This window comes from Lepidochelys kempii, chromosome 1 (genome assembly GCF_965140265.1).
Source record: "Lepidochelys kempii isolate rLepKem1 chromosome 1, rLepKem1.hap2, whole genome shotgun sequence".
Taxonomy (NCBI): Eukaryota; Metazoa; Chordata; order Testudines; family Cheloniidae; genus Lepidochelys; species Lepidochelys kempii.
The window spans coordinates 17,773,064-17,791,192 of record NC_133256.1 but is presented as its reverse complement, the minus strand read 5'-3'; positions in this window follow the sequence as shown (position 1 = coordinate 17,791,192).

The window sequence follows — 18,129 nt, the reverse complement described above, 5'->3', positions numbered from 1 at the left end:
ACACTACCAGCACTCCCAGCTGTCTTAGAGACACCACTGACTTCCTGAGGAAACCACAATCCATCTGTGATCTTCCTGAAAACACCATCCTAGCTCACTGCTCAATCTCTGGCTCTGCCATAGGCCCTGCCCCCACTCCACACTTTCCCGTCCCCTCCCCCGCAGAGCCTCCTGCACACCATGAAACAGCTGATCGGGAGGCACGGGAAGGGAGGGGGAAGCACTGATTGGTGGGGCTGCCAGTGGATGGGAGCTTATGGGGGGGCTGCTGACATATTATTGTGGCTCTTTGACAACGTACGTTAGTAAATTCTGGCTCCTTCTCAGGCTGAGGTTGGCCACCCCTGGCTTAGAGGGTACTTCCTGTCAGGCTTTTCTCATACACTAGGGATTTTTGTATGTTTCAAGTTTTTAATGGCTTCTGATGGAGCTGAGCACCTTACAAATTTACTCTTTTTGGCAGTGTGAATCAAGAAACTACAACTGAAATACAGGTTAGTCTTGGAGTACTAGTTGAATATATCCACAGCAAGACATTCCACTTACCCAGCAGGCTGTTGCATTCTGTGATGACTATCTTCTGAACAGATTAAAGGTGTTTCCCCATGAACAGTGCCTTATGATAGTCTCGTATCGTGTATTATCAGAATTATATAATCGAATGTTACATTTCCAGGGCACCTACTCTCAGATGTAGAGGGTAAGAATCTTTTTGCCAGTAAAGGGGCCAGATCTGTAAGTCAGTAAAGCCCCAGATCTGATCACTGGAGAATTCCCCGGGTGCTGGAACTGAGGCAGACAACCACAGGCTGCCTCGTAAAGACCCCTCACTAGCATTGGCGTGGGGGACAAGACAGGAACAGAGCTGGGAGCGAGATGGGTGTGCTGGATGTGGTGACAGCATGCAGCGCTACTGTAATTCTGGGTGGCACGGGTGTCCCTACTGCAGCCCAGAAAGGCTGCCATAACTTAGCATCTCAAAGTTGTCTAAATTATGCCAGATGTCATGCCACTTAAAGCAACTGAGTATCAGGAGGACACAAAGGTATCTTAAAGCCTTAGCTCCCATTTTCTCTGGGTGGTGTTGAGTTCTGTGCTGTGTCTCTTACAGGTGCAGTCCAGATTTTCACCCAAAACCCTTCGGTCAAACTTTTCAAGTGTCCATTAATTTTAGTGCTTCTCTTTCTGAATTCCATTCCTGACCTGACATCTATCACAAGTTCTGGGTTTTTCCCTGTTCAACCTCTTCCCAAGACCATCTTTTTCCCAATGTTTCTATAAGCCTGTCACCAAATTCTGGTCCTACCAGAATCAATGGCAAAACTTCATGGGGATTGTCACGGTTCCTCCCCCACTCTGAACTCTAGGGTACAGATGTGGGGACCTGCATGGAAAACCTCCTAAGCTTATCTTTACCAGCTTAGGTCAAAACTTCCCCAAAGTACAAAATATTACATCCGTTATCCTTGGACTGGCCGCTACCACCACCAAACTAATACTGGTTACTGGGGAAGAGCTGTTTGGACGCGTCCTTCCCCCCAAAATACTTCCCAAAACCTTGCACCCCACTTCCTGGACAAGGTTTGGTAAAAAGCCTCACCAATTTGCCTAGGTGACTACAGACCCAGACCCTTGGATTTTAAGAACAATGAACAATCCTCCCAACACTTGCACTCCCCCTTTCCTGGGAAATGTTGGATAAAAAGCCTCACCAATTTGCATAGGTGACCACAGACCCAAACCCTTGGATCTGAGAACAATGAAAAAGCATTCAGTGTTTTACAAGAAGACTTTTAATAAAAAATAGAAGTAAATAGAAATAAAGAAATCCCCCCTGTAAAATCAGGATGGTAGATATCTTACAGGGTAATTAGATTCAAAAACATAGAGAACCCCTCTAGGCAAAACCTTAAGTTACAAAAAAGATACACAGACAGAAATAGTTATTCTATCCAGCACAATTCTTTTCTCAGCCATTTAAAGAAATCATAATCTAACACATACCTAGCTAGATTACTTACTAAAAGTTCTAAGACTCCATTCCTGTTCTGTCCCCGGCCAAGACGACTACAGACAGACACAGACCCTTTGTTTCTCTCCCTCCTCCCAGCTTTTGAAAGTATCTTGTCTCCTCATTGGTCATTTTGGTCAGGTGCCAGCGAGGTTACCTTTAGCTTCTTAACCCTTTACAGGTGAGAGGAGCTTTCCCCTGGCCAGGAGGGATTTCAAAGGGGTTTACCCTTCCCTTTATATTTATGACACGCCCCCCAAATCTCAGCTAGGGTGAAACACTGGCTGGGATTTCTTCCTGGAGCTCTAGGAAAACAGAGTTAATAAGACACATGCATCTCTAAATATACTACCAAGTACATAAAGACTAACAATATTTTCCACATCTCAAGGACGATTTTAACCAGTTGATTCTGGGAAACTTTCACGGGAGAGTGCATCAGCCACTTTGTTAGAAGCTCCTGAGATGTGTTGGATGTCGAAATCAAAATCTTGGAGAGCTAAACTCCACCGAAGAAGTTTTTTGTTAGTTTCTTTGACGGTGTGAAGCCACTTTAGTGCAGCATGGTCGGTTTGCAGGTGGAAACGCCGTCCCCAAACATATGGGCGTAGCTTTTCCAGAGCGTAGACAATGGCATAACATTCTTTTTCAGTGACTGACCAGTTGCTTTCCCTCTCAGACAGTTTTTTGCTGAGAAACTCTACAGGGTGGAATTCTTGATCAGGTCCTTTCTGCATTAAAACTGCTCCCACACCACGCTCGGATGCATCTGTGGTTACTAGGAACGGTTTGTCAAAGTCTGGGGCCCTTAGTACAGGGTCAGACATGAGTGTCGCTTTAAGCTTGTTAAAGGCCTTCTGACACTTTCCGGTCCACTGAACAGCATTTGGCTGTTTCTTTTTGGTTAGGTCTGTCAGTGGGGCAGCGATTTGGCTGTAGTGCGGTACAAATCGTCTGTAATAACCGGCCAAGCCTAAGAAGGATTGAACCTGTTTCTTTGACTTTGGGACAGGCCACTTTTGGATAGCATCCACTTTGGCCTGTAGGGGGCTGATAGTTCCTTGACCCACCTGGTGTCCAAGGTAAGTCACTCTGTTTAGGCCTATTTGACGCTTCTTAGCCTTAACAGTTAGTCCTGCCTCCCTTATGCGCTCAAGGACTTTTTGTAGATGTTCCAGGTGGTCTGCCCAGGAATCCGAAAATATGGCCACATCGTCAAGGTAGGCGACTGCATATTCTCCTAATCCCGCTAGGAGACCATCTACAAGTCTTTGGAAAGTGGCGGGTGCATTTCGCAGCCCAAAAGGGAGTACATTAAATTCATACAGCCCGAGATGTGTGATGAAGGCTGACCTTTCCTTGGCAGATTCATCTAGCGGTACCTGCCAGTACCCCTTGGTTAAGTCCAAGGTAGAGATGAACTGGGCCCGTCCCAGTTTCTCTAATAGTTCATCAGTGCGTGGCATTGGATAGTTGTCTGGGTGAGTTACAGCATTTAGCTTACGGTAGTCCACGCAAAAACGTATTTCCCCATCTGGTTTGGGAACTAGAACCACTGGAGATGCCCATGCACTTTCAGAGGGGCGGATTACACCCATCTGTAACATATCCTGGATCTCCCGTTCTATAGCAGTTTTAGCTTGAGGAGACACCCGGTAAGGGTGGACCCTAATTGGGTGAGCATTACCTGTGTCAATGGAGTGGTATGCCCGTTCAGTCAGTCCTGGGGTGGCTGAGAACGTTGGCGCGTAGCTAGTGCACAGCTCCTGGATCTGCTGTCGCTGCATACGCCCAAGGGTCATGGAGAGGTTCACCTCTTCCACACCACCAGCACATTTCCCTTCGTAATAGACACCTTCAGGCCACTCAGCGTCGTCTCCTCCCTGGGCTGTAAACTGACAAACCTTTAATTCTCTGGAATAAAAGGGCTTTAGAGAATTAATATGATACACCTTAGGCTTTCGGTTGGAGGTGGGGAATGCTATGAGATAATTAACAGCTCCCAGGCGTTCCTGGACCACGAATGGCCCTTCCCACGATGCTTCCATTTTATGGGCCTGGAGCGCCTTTAAGACCATGACCTGGTCTCCTACTTTGAAGGAACACTCTCTGGCATGTTTATCATACCAGGCTTTTTGCTCTTTTTGAGCATCCTGTAAGTTTTCTCTAGCAAGGGCTAAAGAGGATCGGAGGGTGTTTTGTAGGTTGGTTACAAAGTCCAGAATGTTAGTTCCTGGAGAAGGTGCAAATCCCTCCCATTGCTGCTTCACCAACTGCAATGGCCCCTTAACCTCACGGCCATATACAAGTTCAAATGGGGAAAACCCTAAACTGGGATGTGGTACAGCTCTGTAGGCAAAGAGCAACTGCTGCAATACTAGGTCCCAATCATTGGAGTGCTCATTTACGAATTTACGTATCATGGCCCCCAAAGTTCCATTAAACTTCTCCACCATGCCATTTGTTTGATGATGGTAAGGAGTGGCAACCAAGTGATTTACCCCATGAGCTTCCCAAAGGTTTTTCATAGTTCCTGCCAGGAAATTAGTCCCTGCATCTGTGAGGATGTCGGAGGGCCAACCTACCCTGGCAAAAATGTCTGCTAGTGCCTGGCACACACTTTTAGCCCTGGTGTTGCTTAGAGCTACTGCTTCCGGCCATCGGGTGGCAAAATCCATGAAAGTCAGTATGTACTGCTTTCCTCTGGGTGTCTTTTTCGGAAAAGGACCCAGAATATCCACAGCTACTCGCTGAAATGGAACTTCAATGATGGGGAGTGGCTGGAGAGGAGCTTTGACCTGGTCTTGGGGTTTTCCCACTCTTTGGCACACCTCACAAGACTGGACATAGGTAGAAACATCCTTGCCCATTCCCTCCCAGTGGAATGACTCCCCCAAACGGTCTTTGGTCCTGTTCACCCCAGCATGGCCACTAGGGTGATCATGGGCTAAGCTCAAGAGCTTGGCCCGGTATTTAGTTGGAACTACCAACTGTCTCTGAGGATGCCAGTCTTCCTGGTGTCCCCCAGAAAGAGTTTCCTTGTATAAAAGTCCTCTTTCTACAACAAACCTGGATCGATTAGAAGAGCTGAGAGGCGGTGGGTTGCTCCGTGCCACCGTCCACGCTCTCTGGAGGCTTTCATCTGCTTCCTGTTCGGTCTGGAACTGTTCCCTTGATGCTGGAGACATCAGTTCCTCATTGGATTGGGGACATAGGCTTGGTCCCTCTGGAAGCGATATAGGGGATGGAGCTGTTTCTGTTGACTGTGAACCGCTCTCCGCTGGTGCACTATGTTGGGATTCAGGCTCCGGCTGAGCCTCTTGTGTAGGGTTATCGGCTGCTGCCAGTTCAGGTTCGGGGGGGCCCTCTGGTGTTGAGGTTGCAAGTACTGGATTCAGTGCTGGCACGGGGTCTGGTGTTGGTTGTTTGGCTGGTTCCAGTTCTGGGACTGGTTCCGTCTGGGTCTCTGGGACTGGATCCACTACTGCTGTTGCAGACATTGGCCTGGGGTCCGGGTCCATCACCTCTGACCGGGCCCTGATAGAAGTTTCCGGAACAGAGCTAGGCCCCACGGCTTGTTTAGCCTGGCTGCGGGTGACCGTTCCCACCCTCTTGGCCTGCTTCACGTGATTGGCCAAGTCTTCCCCCAACAGCATGGGGATGGGATAATCATCATAGACTGCAAAAGTCCACATTCCTGACCAGCCCTTGTACTGGACAGGCAACTTGGCTGTAGGCAAATTGAAAGAGTTGGACTTGAAGGGTTGAATCGTCACTTGGATCTCTGGGTTGATTAAATTGGGGTCCACTAAGGAAGCATGGATAGCTGACACTTGTGCTCCGGTGTCCCTCCACGCGGTGACCTTCTTCCCGCCCACACTCACAGTTTCCCTCCGCTCCAAGGGTATCTGGGAGGTATCTGGGCCTGTGGACCTCTGGTGTGATTCCGGTGCAATGAACTGTAATCTGTTGGGGTTCTTGGGGCAGTTGGCCTTTACATGCCCCAGCTCGTTACATTTAAAACATCGTCCAGCTGACGGGTCACCGGGGCGAGGTGGGTTGCTGGAGAACGGGGTGGTGGGACGATAAGGGGTCTGGAGGGTTCTTTGGGAGGTAGGTGGGGCTTTGGGCGGCCCCCGGTAATAGGGTGTGGTCTGGGGTGGTCCCTTCTGGTCTCCGCTCCAACTGCGACCAGTTTTCTTCTTCTCTGCCACCTCCACCCATCTGGCTCCAATCTCTCCTGCCTCGATTACAGTTTTGGGTTTCCCACCTAGGATGTATCTTTCTATTTCCTCAGGAACACCCTCTAAGAATTGTTCCATTTGCATTAGGAAGGGCAATTTTACTGGAGATTCAACACTTGCTCCTGATATCCAGGCATCCCAATGTTTCACAATGTGGTAGGCATGTCGGGTAAATGACATGTCTGGTTTCCACCTTAGGGCTCGGAACCTCCGACGAGACTGCTCGGGTGTTATCCCCATTCTGACTCTCGCCTTGGATTTAAACAGTTCATACTTGTTCATATGTTCTTTAGGCATTTCAGCTGCCACCTCAGCTAAGGGTCCACTGAGCTGCGGCCTCAGCTCTACTATGTATTGGTCAGTAGAGATGTTGTACCCAAGGCAGGCCCTTTCGAAGTTTTCTAAGAAGGCCTCAGTATCATCACCTGCCTTGTAGGTGGGGAACTTTCTGGGATGGGAAGTGGTACCTGGAGAAGGATTGCTAGGGTTTGTTGGTATATTCTGCTGGGCCTTTATCCTCTCCATCTCCTCCACATGCTTCCTTGCCTCCATTTCCCTCTTGTGGGCAGCCTCCTGTACCTCCTTCTCCAGCCGCATGAGTTCTATCTGTCTTTCATGTTCCCTTTGTTTTTCCTCAGCCTGAAATTTGGCTAATTCCAGCTGTAGTCGAGCCGAGGATTTGGCCATTCTAACCTCTCTGTTTTTAACTAACTTTACACCCGAGGTTTAGAAATAAACAAACAAAACTTGGCTGTAAAATTTTGCTGTGCTGGAATAGAATACCTATTCTCTGATAGTGATTGTCAGCCTACAGAAAAAGACAATTCCCTTGTCTCTGCTCTGGGCCCAAATTAAAGCAAAAAACCTCCAACTACTTGGAAACCTGCTTACCCAGCCCAAAGAAAAAAAAATTTCTTTTCAAACCTGTGCTCCTTGTAAAACAAAAAAAAATCAAAATCCTAAAAAAAACCCTGCCACTTTTGTCTCCAGGCAAATGGGTAGAGCACACACCCCCTATTTACTTTTAGGAAGAAAAGAAAAAAAAAATCTCTGGGTTGGAAGACTGTGAATTTCCCTGCAGGAGTTAAGTACCCTGCCTCCAGGCAAAGAAAACCTGCAATTCACAAGATAATCCCCTTTTGTCTCTGCTTGGCCACAAAGCAGAGAGAAACCAAGCTGCTTTCAGTTTCAAAGCTGCTTTCTGGACTTCCTAAAAATTCCTTTTTAAAATCTGTATTTCTAGTTCAAAAAATCTCAACTGGATCTCAAAATGATTTCAGGTTAATCCCACCACTGTGCCACCATGTCACGGTTCCTCCCCCACTCTGAACTCTAGGGTACAGATGTGGGGACCTGCATGAAAAACCTCCTAAGCTTATCTTTACCAGCTTAGGTCAAAACTTCCCCAAGGTACAAAATATTACCCCCGTTATCCTTGGACTGGCCGCTACCACCACCAAACTAATACTGGTTACTGGGGAAGAGCTGTATGGACGCGTCCTTCCCCCCAAAATACTTCCCAAAACCTTGCACCCCACTTCCTGGACAAGGTTTGGTAAAAAGCCTCACCAATTTGCCTAGGTGACTACAGACCCAGACCCTTGGATTTTAAGAACAATGAACAATCCTCCCAACACTTGCACTCCCCCTTTCCTGGGAAATGTTGGATAAAAAGCCTCACCAATTTGCATAGGTGACCACAGACCCAAACCCTTGGATCTGAGAACAATGAAAAAGCATTCAGTGTTTTACAAGAAGACTTTTAATAAAAAATAGAAGTAAATAGAAATAAAGAAATCCCCCCTGTAAAATCAGGATGGTAGATATCTTACAGGGTAATTAGATTCAAAAACATAGAGAACCCCTCTAGGCAAAACCTTAAGTTACAAAAAAGATGCACAGACAGAAATAGTTATTCTATTCAGCACAATTCTTTTCTCAGCCATTTAAAGAAATCATAATCTAACACATACCTAGCTAGATTACTTACTAAAAGTTCTAAGACTCCATTCCTGTTCTGTCCCCGGCCAAGACGACTACAGACAGACACAGACCCTTTGTTTCTCTCCCTCCTCCCAGCTTTTGAAAGTATCTTGTCTCCTCATTGGTCATTTTGGTCAGGTGCCAGCGAGGTTACCTTTAGCTTCTTAACCCTTTACAGGTGAGAGGAGCTTTCCCCTGGCCAGGAGGGATTTCAAAGGGGTTTACCCTTCCCTTTATATTTATGACAGGGATCAAGATTTGGTCTTGACTCCATACTCTGTATTTTTTTGCACCATGGTGTATAGGGATGTGGGAAGGGGATAAAGACTCCAAATGATGGCTTTCAGAATAAAATCACCAGTTGGAATTTAAACACAATGGCATTTTAAAACAAATTATCTACTGTATACGTCTTTCTCACACTGCTTTAATATACAGTAAGTGTAAATTTGTGTCAGCTGTTGAAATGCCAACGATGACTGCAGGGTAATGTATTTAGCACCTACAAAAATATGTACATACAGTATAACTCATTAGTGTGGATGTCATGATTGCGAGTTTCAAAGTTAATTATCCTGAGGAGTGAGAATAAATAGAACAACCTCCAATAAATCCTAGCTTCCCTGCCAATGAAAGAAGCAGGCACATAGTTTTATGAAATTCTGGGAATTTATTACAGGGTGAAAGAAGAATAACATGTGCCTTTCTTACTCTTAAAGAGTGTTCAAAAACTAAAAAGAAGAAATGCAAAGAATTAAGAAAAAAATATGCAAGCACTATACTGTCTCATTTAATGAATTTAATAGACTAAGTATTTGTTTTTTTTTTTTAAAGGGTCACAGTTTAACTTATTGTTACAGTTGAATACAGCTTTCATTTATATTACACTGAGATTGAGTTTTTCTGTGTATATCTACAGATCAAATAATGTATTCTTATCTATATCTAGATATACTCTCAGAAATAAATAAATAAACTAGGTGTAAAGATTGTGACAAATGATGTACACAGAGTGTAACATTAAAAGAAATAGCTTTGAGCTAGCCATGGAAGAATAGAATTTTAACCAATCATGAACTTTAAAATAAAAGTTTCAGTGTTAAGAGATTCAAGCCCATCTATATTAATTCTTCCTATTTGTACTGTTCACATTCACATCCACTGCAAGCTTTGGATGCACTTTCTGCTCTTACTGAAAATATACAACACAGCATTGACCAGGCAGAGCCTGCTATCCCAAAACCAATTATCTGACCACAATGTTTGCTGTGCCTTGAGATGATGATTCAGAATGTCCCATATCAATTCACCTGTCTAATTTCCCCCTGTGTCCTGTTGTTAGATATTGGGTTGTGGCCACTGTGCTGCTCTCCTATTGTCATAGATTCTAAGGCCAGAAAGGAGTGTTGTGATCATCTAGTCTGCCGCACTGTATAACACAGGCCATAGAACTTCCCGAAATAATTCCTAGAACAGATGTTTTAGAAAAAAAAATCTGATCTTGATTTTAAAAATTGTCAGTGATGAAGAATCCACCATAACCCTTGGTAAATTGTTCCAATGGTAAATTACTCTCACTATTAAAAATGTACACCTTATCCCCAGTCTGAATTTGTCTAGCTTCAACTTCCAGCCATTGGATTGGGTTATACCTTTATCTGCTAAGTTGAAGAGCCTATTATTAAATATTTGTTCTCCATGTATATAATTGTAGACTGTGATCCAGTCAACCCTAACCTTCTCTTTGTTTAGCTAAATAGATTGAATTCCTTGAATCTACCACTATAAGGCATGTTTTCTAATATTTTAATCATTCTCATGGCTCTTCCCTGAACCCTCTTCAATTTATTGACTTCCTTCTGAAATTGTGGACACGAGAACTAGACACAGTATTTCAGCAGCAGTCTTACCAGTACCAAATCCTGAGGTAAAATAACTCTCTACTCGTACTTGAGATGCCCCTGTTTACACATCCCAGGACCACCTTAGCTTTTTTGGACACAGTGTCACATTGGGAGTTCATGTTCAGCTGGTTATCCACCATGATCCCCAAATTTCTTTCAGAGGCATTGCTTCCCAGGATAGAGTCCCCTATCCTAAAAGTATGGCCTACATTCTTTGTTCCGAGATGTATACATTTACATTTAGCCATATTAAAATACATATTGTTTGCTTGCATGCAGTTCACCAATCAATCCAGATTGTTCTGTATGCTTTATGTACCACTCCCCCAATTGTTATGTCATCTGTAAACATTCAGTGATGATTTTGTTTTCTTCTGTCATTGATAAAAATATTTAAAAAACGTAGGACCAAGAATGATCCCTTTGGGACCCCACAAGAAACACACCCATTTGCTGATGAATCTCTGTTTAAAATTATATTTTCAGACCTACCAGTTAGCTAATTTTTAATCCATTTGATGCATTCCATATGAATTATATATCTTTCTAGGTTTTTAAAATTAAAATGTCATGCAGTTCTAAGTCAACTTCTTTACTGAAGTCTATTATATCCACTCTATTACTTTTACCAACAAAACTTGTAATCTTATTTAAAAAAAAAGGTGTCAAGTTAGTTTGACAGAATCTGTTTTCCATATACCCATGTTGATTGCAATTAATTACATTACCCTCATTAATTTTTTTTATTAATTGAGTCCCATATCAGCTGCTGCATTATCTTGCCTGAGATCAATGTCAAGCCTACAGGCCTATAATTACCTGGGCCTATAATTACCTGTGGCTGAGGTTCGCTGTTCCCAGCCAATGGGAGCAGTGGGAAGCGGCGGCCGGCATGTCCCTGCATTCCGCGCCACTTCCTGCAGCTCCCATTAGCCGGGAACGGTGAACCATGGCCACTGGGAGCTGTGGGTGGCTGTGCAAATGTAAACAAATTGTCTGGTAGCCCGCCAGCAGATCGTCCTGACTGGCCACGTGTGGCCTGCGGGTCGCAGGTTGCCCACCCCGGTCTAAGGCCAGGACTGTCATTTTACATAGTTGCAGTGCTCAGGAAGCAGATTGGGAGACAGATCGTAGCTGAGTCACAGTTTCCTCCTGCTGTCATGCATTATACCCATCCAACCCTATACCTGGTGCAGAGTACATCTCTTCCCCTTCCTACCCACTCACTGTCCATATTTATGCAGTATTAGGGGCAGTGGCGGAGCTAGGAGTGGAAATTTGAGTGGGCCCCAGCTTTTGGGTGGACAGGCAATGACAGACTGCTATCCACTGGCCGTGGTGTGCAGTCTGGCTGGGGCGGGGAGTGCTGATCCCCTTGGCTTCGCCCTGACTTTGCAGCGGAGGAAGAGAGGCTGTCATTGCCTCGTTGCGGGGCATGGGCTGCTGCCTATCAGCTGGGGGCTCACAGGCCGTACGGCCCCCTGAGCGGGGTTGGCTCTGTCTGAGCTGCGGGGCCGTGAACTTGGGCTGACATGTGCATGTCTTGTATGTCTGTGCATGCAACTTAGCCCGGACTCTGTACTAAGCTGGACAGCAAAGTGCATCCTCTCCTGGGAGCACTGCAAAGAGACCACCCTCACCGCTGCCTCCAGCCGGTAGGGGATGAGCCATGCGGAGAGCGCTACTGTCCAACAGGCAGCCCTCGAGCACCTGCTAGCTCAGCTTCTTCCTCGACACCATGTCCTCTTCCTAGCCCTGGTGCCCAGACACAGAGCTTCACCTGCCGAGCTGGGCACGCACATGGGGCGACTCAGAAAATGGCAAGGCAGGGCTGCCAGAGCATAGATTTCTGAAGGGCAGGCACATAGCTCCGTCCTGGATTTCAGGTGCCCGAGTTACGCTCTGGGCCACTGTGGCAGCATTGCATCCCTGCTCCGATTTGGGTGGGCGGGCTGCGGCCCACCCGTGGCTACGCCCCTGCTGTGGAAATTACTCGTCACTCCACAGTTACCCATGCTATGAGTAGCTAGCATAGGGGGTCAGGCCCCTTTTGTCCACAGAGGGTAATTAGGACACACCGGGCGCCAAATTAGGACAAGTCACAATCTTGCCTTAAATAGAAGGCAGACAAAGGGCAGAAAGGGAAACAGAGATCTAGAGGGGTGAAGTGACCTGTCAGAGGTCACCCAGCAGGCAGTGAAAACCCATGTCTACTCACTGCCAGTCCAGTGTTCTATCCACTCAGCCATACTGCCTCACTGTCACTGAAGCTATTTAGTTTTCCATCACATGAAACGCGCTTGAGTTTTCTTCTGCTGGGGAAAGAATGTGTTTTTTATTAACGAAGAATCACTGGCCTTTTTTTAATTTGTCTTTAAATCTCTTGTTCTCTGTGCTGGCAGGGGTTGGCAGCATATAGATCAATTCTATGTCTTAGCACAGAAAGAAGATCCTCTTAAATAACCATTCATTAACCACCACCCTCTCCCCTTCCCTGCCCCTCATATGTAAGTTGTTATCTGGTATAACTGAACGCTTCATTCCAGCACCGCTTTTATCACGGCAGTTATAGCAGTTATCTACAGCCTGTGAGAGAGTGTTATGATTAGGGCTGTGTGAAGTATTAAAAAAGCAACATACAAAAAAAATCTTAATTAACAGCTTTCACGTTTTTTACTCAAATGGTCCAATTTAGCAATGAAAAAAACCACCCTGAGATTTTGTATTTTCTTGTTCAAAGGTAGAGCCTGTTAAATAGTACGGGCCAGAATTTTAAAGGTAATTAGGTGCCTAAAGGGAGTTAGGCCTCTAAATACCTTTACCAGTTTGGCCCTACATTTTTATCATTTTTTTAAATTTTAATCTTTTTAACAACAATGTTTAAATATGATTTTAAGATGAAATTTGTATATGTTCTTGAAAGGGTTAGTAACCATTTTATGGAAAGAGCAGTATTTCTCAGCCATGAATAGTGACTATTTTTCCAAATTTCAAGCAAAAGTGTCATTTTCACACACTATTACTACATATTCATGAGCACGGGGTGGTCAGCATGGTCCAGTGGACAGGGCTGAACTAACATCCTGGAGATCATTATTCTGTTCCTGGACTGTTCAGTGACTTGGAAGTTACTTCATTTTATGCCTCAGTTTCCCCATCTGTAAAATGGAAACAATGATACTGAGCTTCTTGTTAAAGCTCTTTAAGATCTGCAGATTAAAAGCTCTGCACCAGTCATTTTCATCGATTTCAATGAGCGGAATCAGTCCCTAAGTGCTTTTAACCGTCTAGCCAAATAACCACCTGCATAGTAGGGTGTCTGACAAGTTGTAATTGACGAGGTGTTGTTCCACAGAATCGATCTATGCAGTGCCGCAACCCCTAGCCAGTGGAAGAGATTTAAAGACAAATTAAAAAGATGCCTCTGGCACGTGCCCAGTGAAACAAGCAAGGGCTACATTCCTTCCACAGAATAGCGATATTATTGATTTATTACTTGTAGTATGGTAGTGCCCATTTAGAACTGGGGCCTGAATATGCTCAGCACTATACAAACAGAGCTATACACAATCCCTATCTGCAAGAATGTTATCCCTCTCCTGAAATATTTTGGTAACAATTGGCTGAAGGAAGATATCTAGTGTAACAGCACAAGTCACATCACAGTCAGTCCTAAGGCTCAGGTCATGCCCTCCCAAGGGGAAAAAGTTGCAGGAGGGCTAAAGGTGCTCAGAAAACTCAGTTTACACTGCAGAGTTTTTCCAGGCATCACACCATTGCTCCTGTAATGAACACAGCAGAGTCCTTTGGTGGAATATAATTGAACAGCGGCAGAGATTACAGCAAGTCAAGCCATAAGAAACACTCAAGCTGGCATTCTTTTATTTTCACACAAGTTAAGTCTGTATTTGCAGGAATACATTAATCCCCCTAAAAATAATGTTAGGGGAGGTGGCAGGACGTCATGTACATGGATGAATATCAAAAAGAAGCTTAGAAGTAATTACATTTCCTTCTCTTTTATTACTCTGTAGCAGAGTTAAAAGAGTGGCCCCAAGAATAAAGGAAGTTGGTTTTTCCATGAGGGAGTATGCAATATTTTCCTCCTGCAAATCAATATGTCTTATGTCTCTGGTAATTGCCAGTGCACTGTGTGAATTAGGATACAACCTTTTCACAACATGTTTGGACCTGAAAATCGCTTGTGAGCCAAGTAAATTATCCATTTTCATTTTATAGGTAATTTGCTCTGTTAAGGGTTTACATTAAGTGCCTTCAAGTAATGTCAATTTATGGGGGGGAGGTTAAGATTAAATTTTCTTGACATTCAGTAACTTACTCCCTAGTAATTGTCTGTGCTTTATTCCAGTGCATTTGAAAGCTGTGTAGCTTTTAGTCATTATTGTTCACATTAAGACAATTTAATTAGTTGACCTTTCTACTTTCCTTTAAGATAACTTCATTAATTGTTCTAATTATTTGGGTCTTTCCAATATTTTTTAACCACATATTGATTCCTATTAATGTTTCATTCTGTAACTAGTTTAATTTCTTGCTAATTTATCTCTGGCATTTTTTCTGTTTGTTCATTTATCTGCAAAGGGTATTTTTTGGTTTTGCTTTTTTTTTTAAAGTGATTCATCTCCCACTAGGTAAATTGTCAGTAGAAAAATCTTTTTTCCTAATTCCCGAGGAAAATACATTATAATTGCACTTTGGGTACAGTTCTCCTTGAATTTCTGGCCAAATTGCAATAGTAATAATTGAACTCTGGACTGCGCATTTTCCTTTTGTTATTTTTTTCAGATATATGATGTCTTAGATTCCTGTCTGGTTGCTATTCATTTACACTGCAGAAGCCTAGAAACCTGACCCTCATTTTGGGAACCCGCTGTGCTAGGCATTCTACTAACATATAGTAAATGATAGCCTCTGCCCCAAAGAGCTTATGATCTAAACGAAAAGCTGGAACAGGTGGACAAAATAAACATAACCATCAGCATTGGCCACTAAGGTGCATTCTCTCAATCTGAGATATTTATATGGCCCCTGGCACCGTAGTAGCTGTTCAGTCTTTAATGTACTTAATGTGCTATTATCCCCATTGACATCAATGGCTGTTAGGAACCTAAATACCTTTCAAGATCTGGGCTTAAGTGACTTCCCCAAGGTCATAGAGGAAATCTGTGGAAGAGCAGGGAATTGAAACTGTCTCTCCAGCATCCCAGAATACTGCTGTAACCATTGCAGCATCATTCCTCTCATTCGCCTTTGACAACTTTCTTGTCTAAAATCAAGTCACTAGAATTAGTTTCATAGAATCATAGACTTGAAGGTCAAAAGGGATCACCAGATCATCTAGTCTGGCCTCCAGTATAGCATAGGCCACCAACACCACCCAGCACAAGAAACCCAACAACCAAAATTTGATTAAATTATCACAGCCCACAGGAGACTAGTCTATTATGTGCCACAGGCAGAGAATAGGAAGGACTGAGGCACACCAGTGCCTGAGGCCCCCGCAATGGAAGGGAAATGACTGAGCGACTGCTCGAAGACACCTCAGAGCCCTGGGACAAATCCCTGCTGGACCACACTTGTTATGCCCTTCCAGCTTGACTGTGAATCACTGGTAACTACTCCCTGGGAATGGTTATCCAGCCAGTTATGCACTCACCTTATAGTAGCTCCATGGAGCCTGTATTTCTCTAGTTTGTTTATGAGAAAGTCATATGAGACCATATCAAAAGCCTTACTAAAGTCAACATATACCACATCTACTGCTTCGCCCCTCCCCCACATTCACAAGGCTTGTTACCCTGTCAAAGAAAGCTATTAGGTTTGTTTGACATGATTTGTTCTTGACAAATCCAATCTGTTACTTACCACCTTATTAACGTCTAGGTGTTTGCAAATTGATTGCTTGATTATTTGCTCCAATTTCTTTCTGGGTACTGAAGTTAAGGTAACTGGTATGTAATTCCCTGGGTTGTCCTTATTCTCCTTTTTTATAAACTGGCACTATATTTGTCTTCTTCCAATCCTCTGGAATCTCTCCCTTCTTCCATGAGTTTTTTAAGGTAGTCGCTAATGGCTCAGATATCTCCTCAATCAGCTCCTTGAGTATTCTAGGATGTACTTCACAAGGCCCTAGTGACTTAAGGACTTCTACATTGTCTAAGTAATTTTTAACTTGTTCTTTCCCTATTTTAGCCTCAGATCTTACCTCATTTTGACTGGCATTCACTTTGTTAAATGTCCAATCACTACTAACCTTTTTGGTGAAAACTGAAACAAAAAGACATTTCGCACTTCTGCCATTTCCACATTTTCTGTTATTGTCTCCCCCCCACCCTCCGCCTCATCATTGAATAATGGGCCTACCCTGTCCTTGGTCTTCCTCTTGCTTCTAATGTATTGGTAGAATGTTTTATTCTCTACCCTTTATGTCTCTAGCTAGTGTCTTGTGTTTGTTTATATTCATTCTTTGTAATTTGACCTAGTTTCCACTTTTTGTAGGACTCTTTTTTGAGTTTCAGTCATTGAAGATCTCCTGGTCTAAGTCAGGGTAGTCTCTTGTCATACTTCCGATCTTTCCTACACAGTGAAATAGTTTGCTCTTGGGCCCTTAATAATGTCACTTTGAAAAATTGCTAACTCTTTCAAATGGTTTTTCCCCTTAGATTTGCTTCCCATGGGATCCTATCTAACAACTCTCTGAGTTTGCTAACATCTGCCTTCTTGAAATCCGTTATATTTATTTTGCTGTTCTCCCTCCTACCATTCCTTAGACCAGTGGTTCCCAAGCTTGTTCTGCCGCTTGTGTAGGGAAAGCCCCTGGTGGGCCGCGCCGATTTGTTTACCTGCCGCGTCCTCAGGTTCGGCCGATCGCAGCTCCCAGTGGCCGCGGTTTGCTGCTCCAGGCCAATGGGAGCTGCTGGAAGCGGTGCGGGCCGAGGGACATACTGGCCGCCGCTTCTGGCAGCTGCCATTGGCCTGGAGCAGCGAACCACAGCCACTGGGAGCTGTGATCAGCCGAACATGCAGATGGAGCAGGTAAACAAACCTGCACAGCCCACGAGGGGCTTTCCCTGCACAAGCGGTGGAACAAGTTTGGAAACCACTGCCTTAGACTCATGAACTCTTATAATTTCATTATCACTTTCACCCAAACTGCCTTCCACTTTCAAATGTTCAACCAATTCCTCCCTATTTGTCAAAATCAAATCTAGAGCAGCCTCTCCCCTAGTTGCTTTCTCCATCATCTGAAATTAAGAAAAAAATGTCTCCAGTGCATTCCAAGCACTGCTGTATTATTTTCCCAAGAGATGTCTGTGTAGTTGAAGTCCCCCATCACCACCAAATCGTGTGCTTTGGATGATTTAGTTAGTTGTTTTTAAAAAAAAAAAAAGCCCCATTCACCTTTTCTTCCTGTTTAGGTAGTCTGTAGTAGATCCCTGCCATTACATCACCCATGGTTTTTACCCCTCTTATCCTTACACAGAAATTTTAAACAAGTCTGTCTCCTATTTCTATCTTAGCCTCAGTTCAAGTACATATATCTTTTATATACAAGGCAACACCTCCTTCCTTTTTTCCCTGCCTGTCTTTCCTGAGCAAGCTGTACCCTTCTCTACCAATATCCCAGTTATGTGTATTATCCCAACAAGTTTTTGTGATGTCAACTATGTCACAGTTGTGTTTACTCACTAGTATTTCTTCTTCCTGGTTATTCCCCATACTTCTCGCACTAGCATACAGACCTCTAAGAAACTGATCTGAGTTCCCCTCTATGTTTCCTCTTGTCTCTCCTTTGTTCCTGCTGTACTTGACCATGCTTCCCCCAAATTACAACCTTCTCCCAGGTCTCCATGTTTTTGACTTACCTGTGGCCTTTTGTCTCCTTCCCCCCATTGAATCTAGTTTAAAGCATGCTTCACTAGGTTAGCCAGTCTGCATCCAAATATGCTCTTCCCCTTCCTTAACA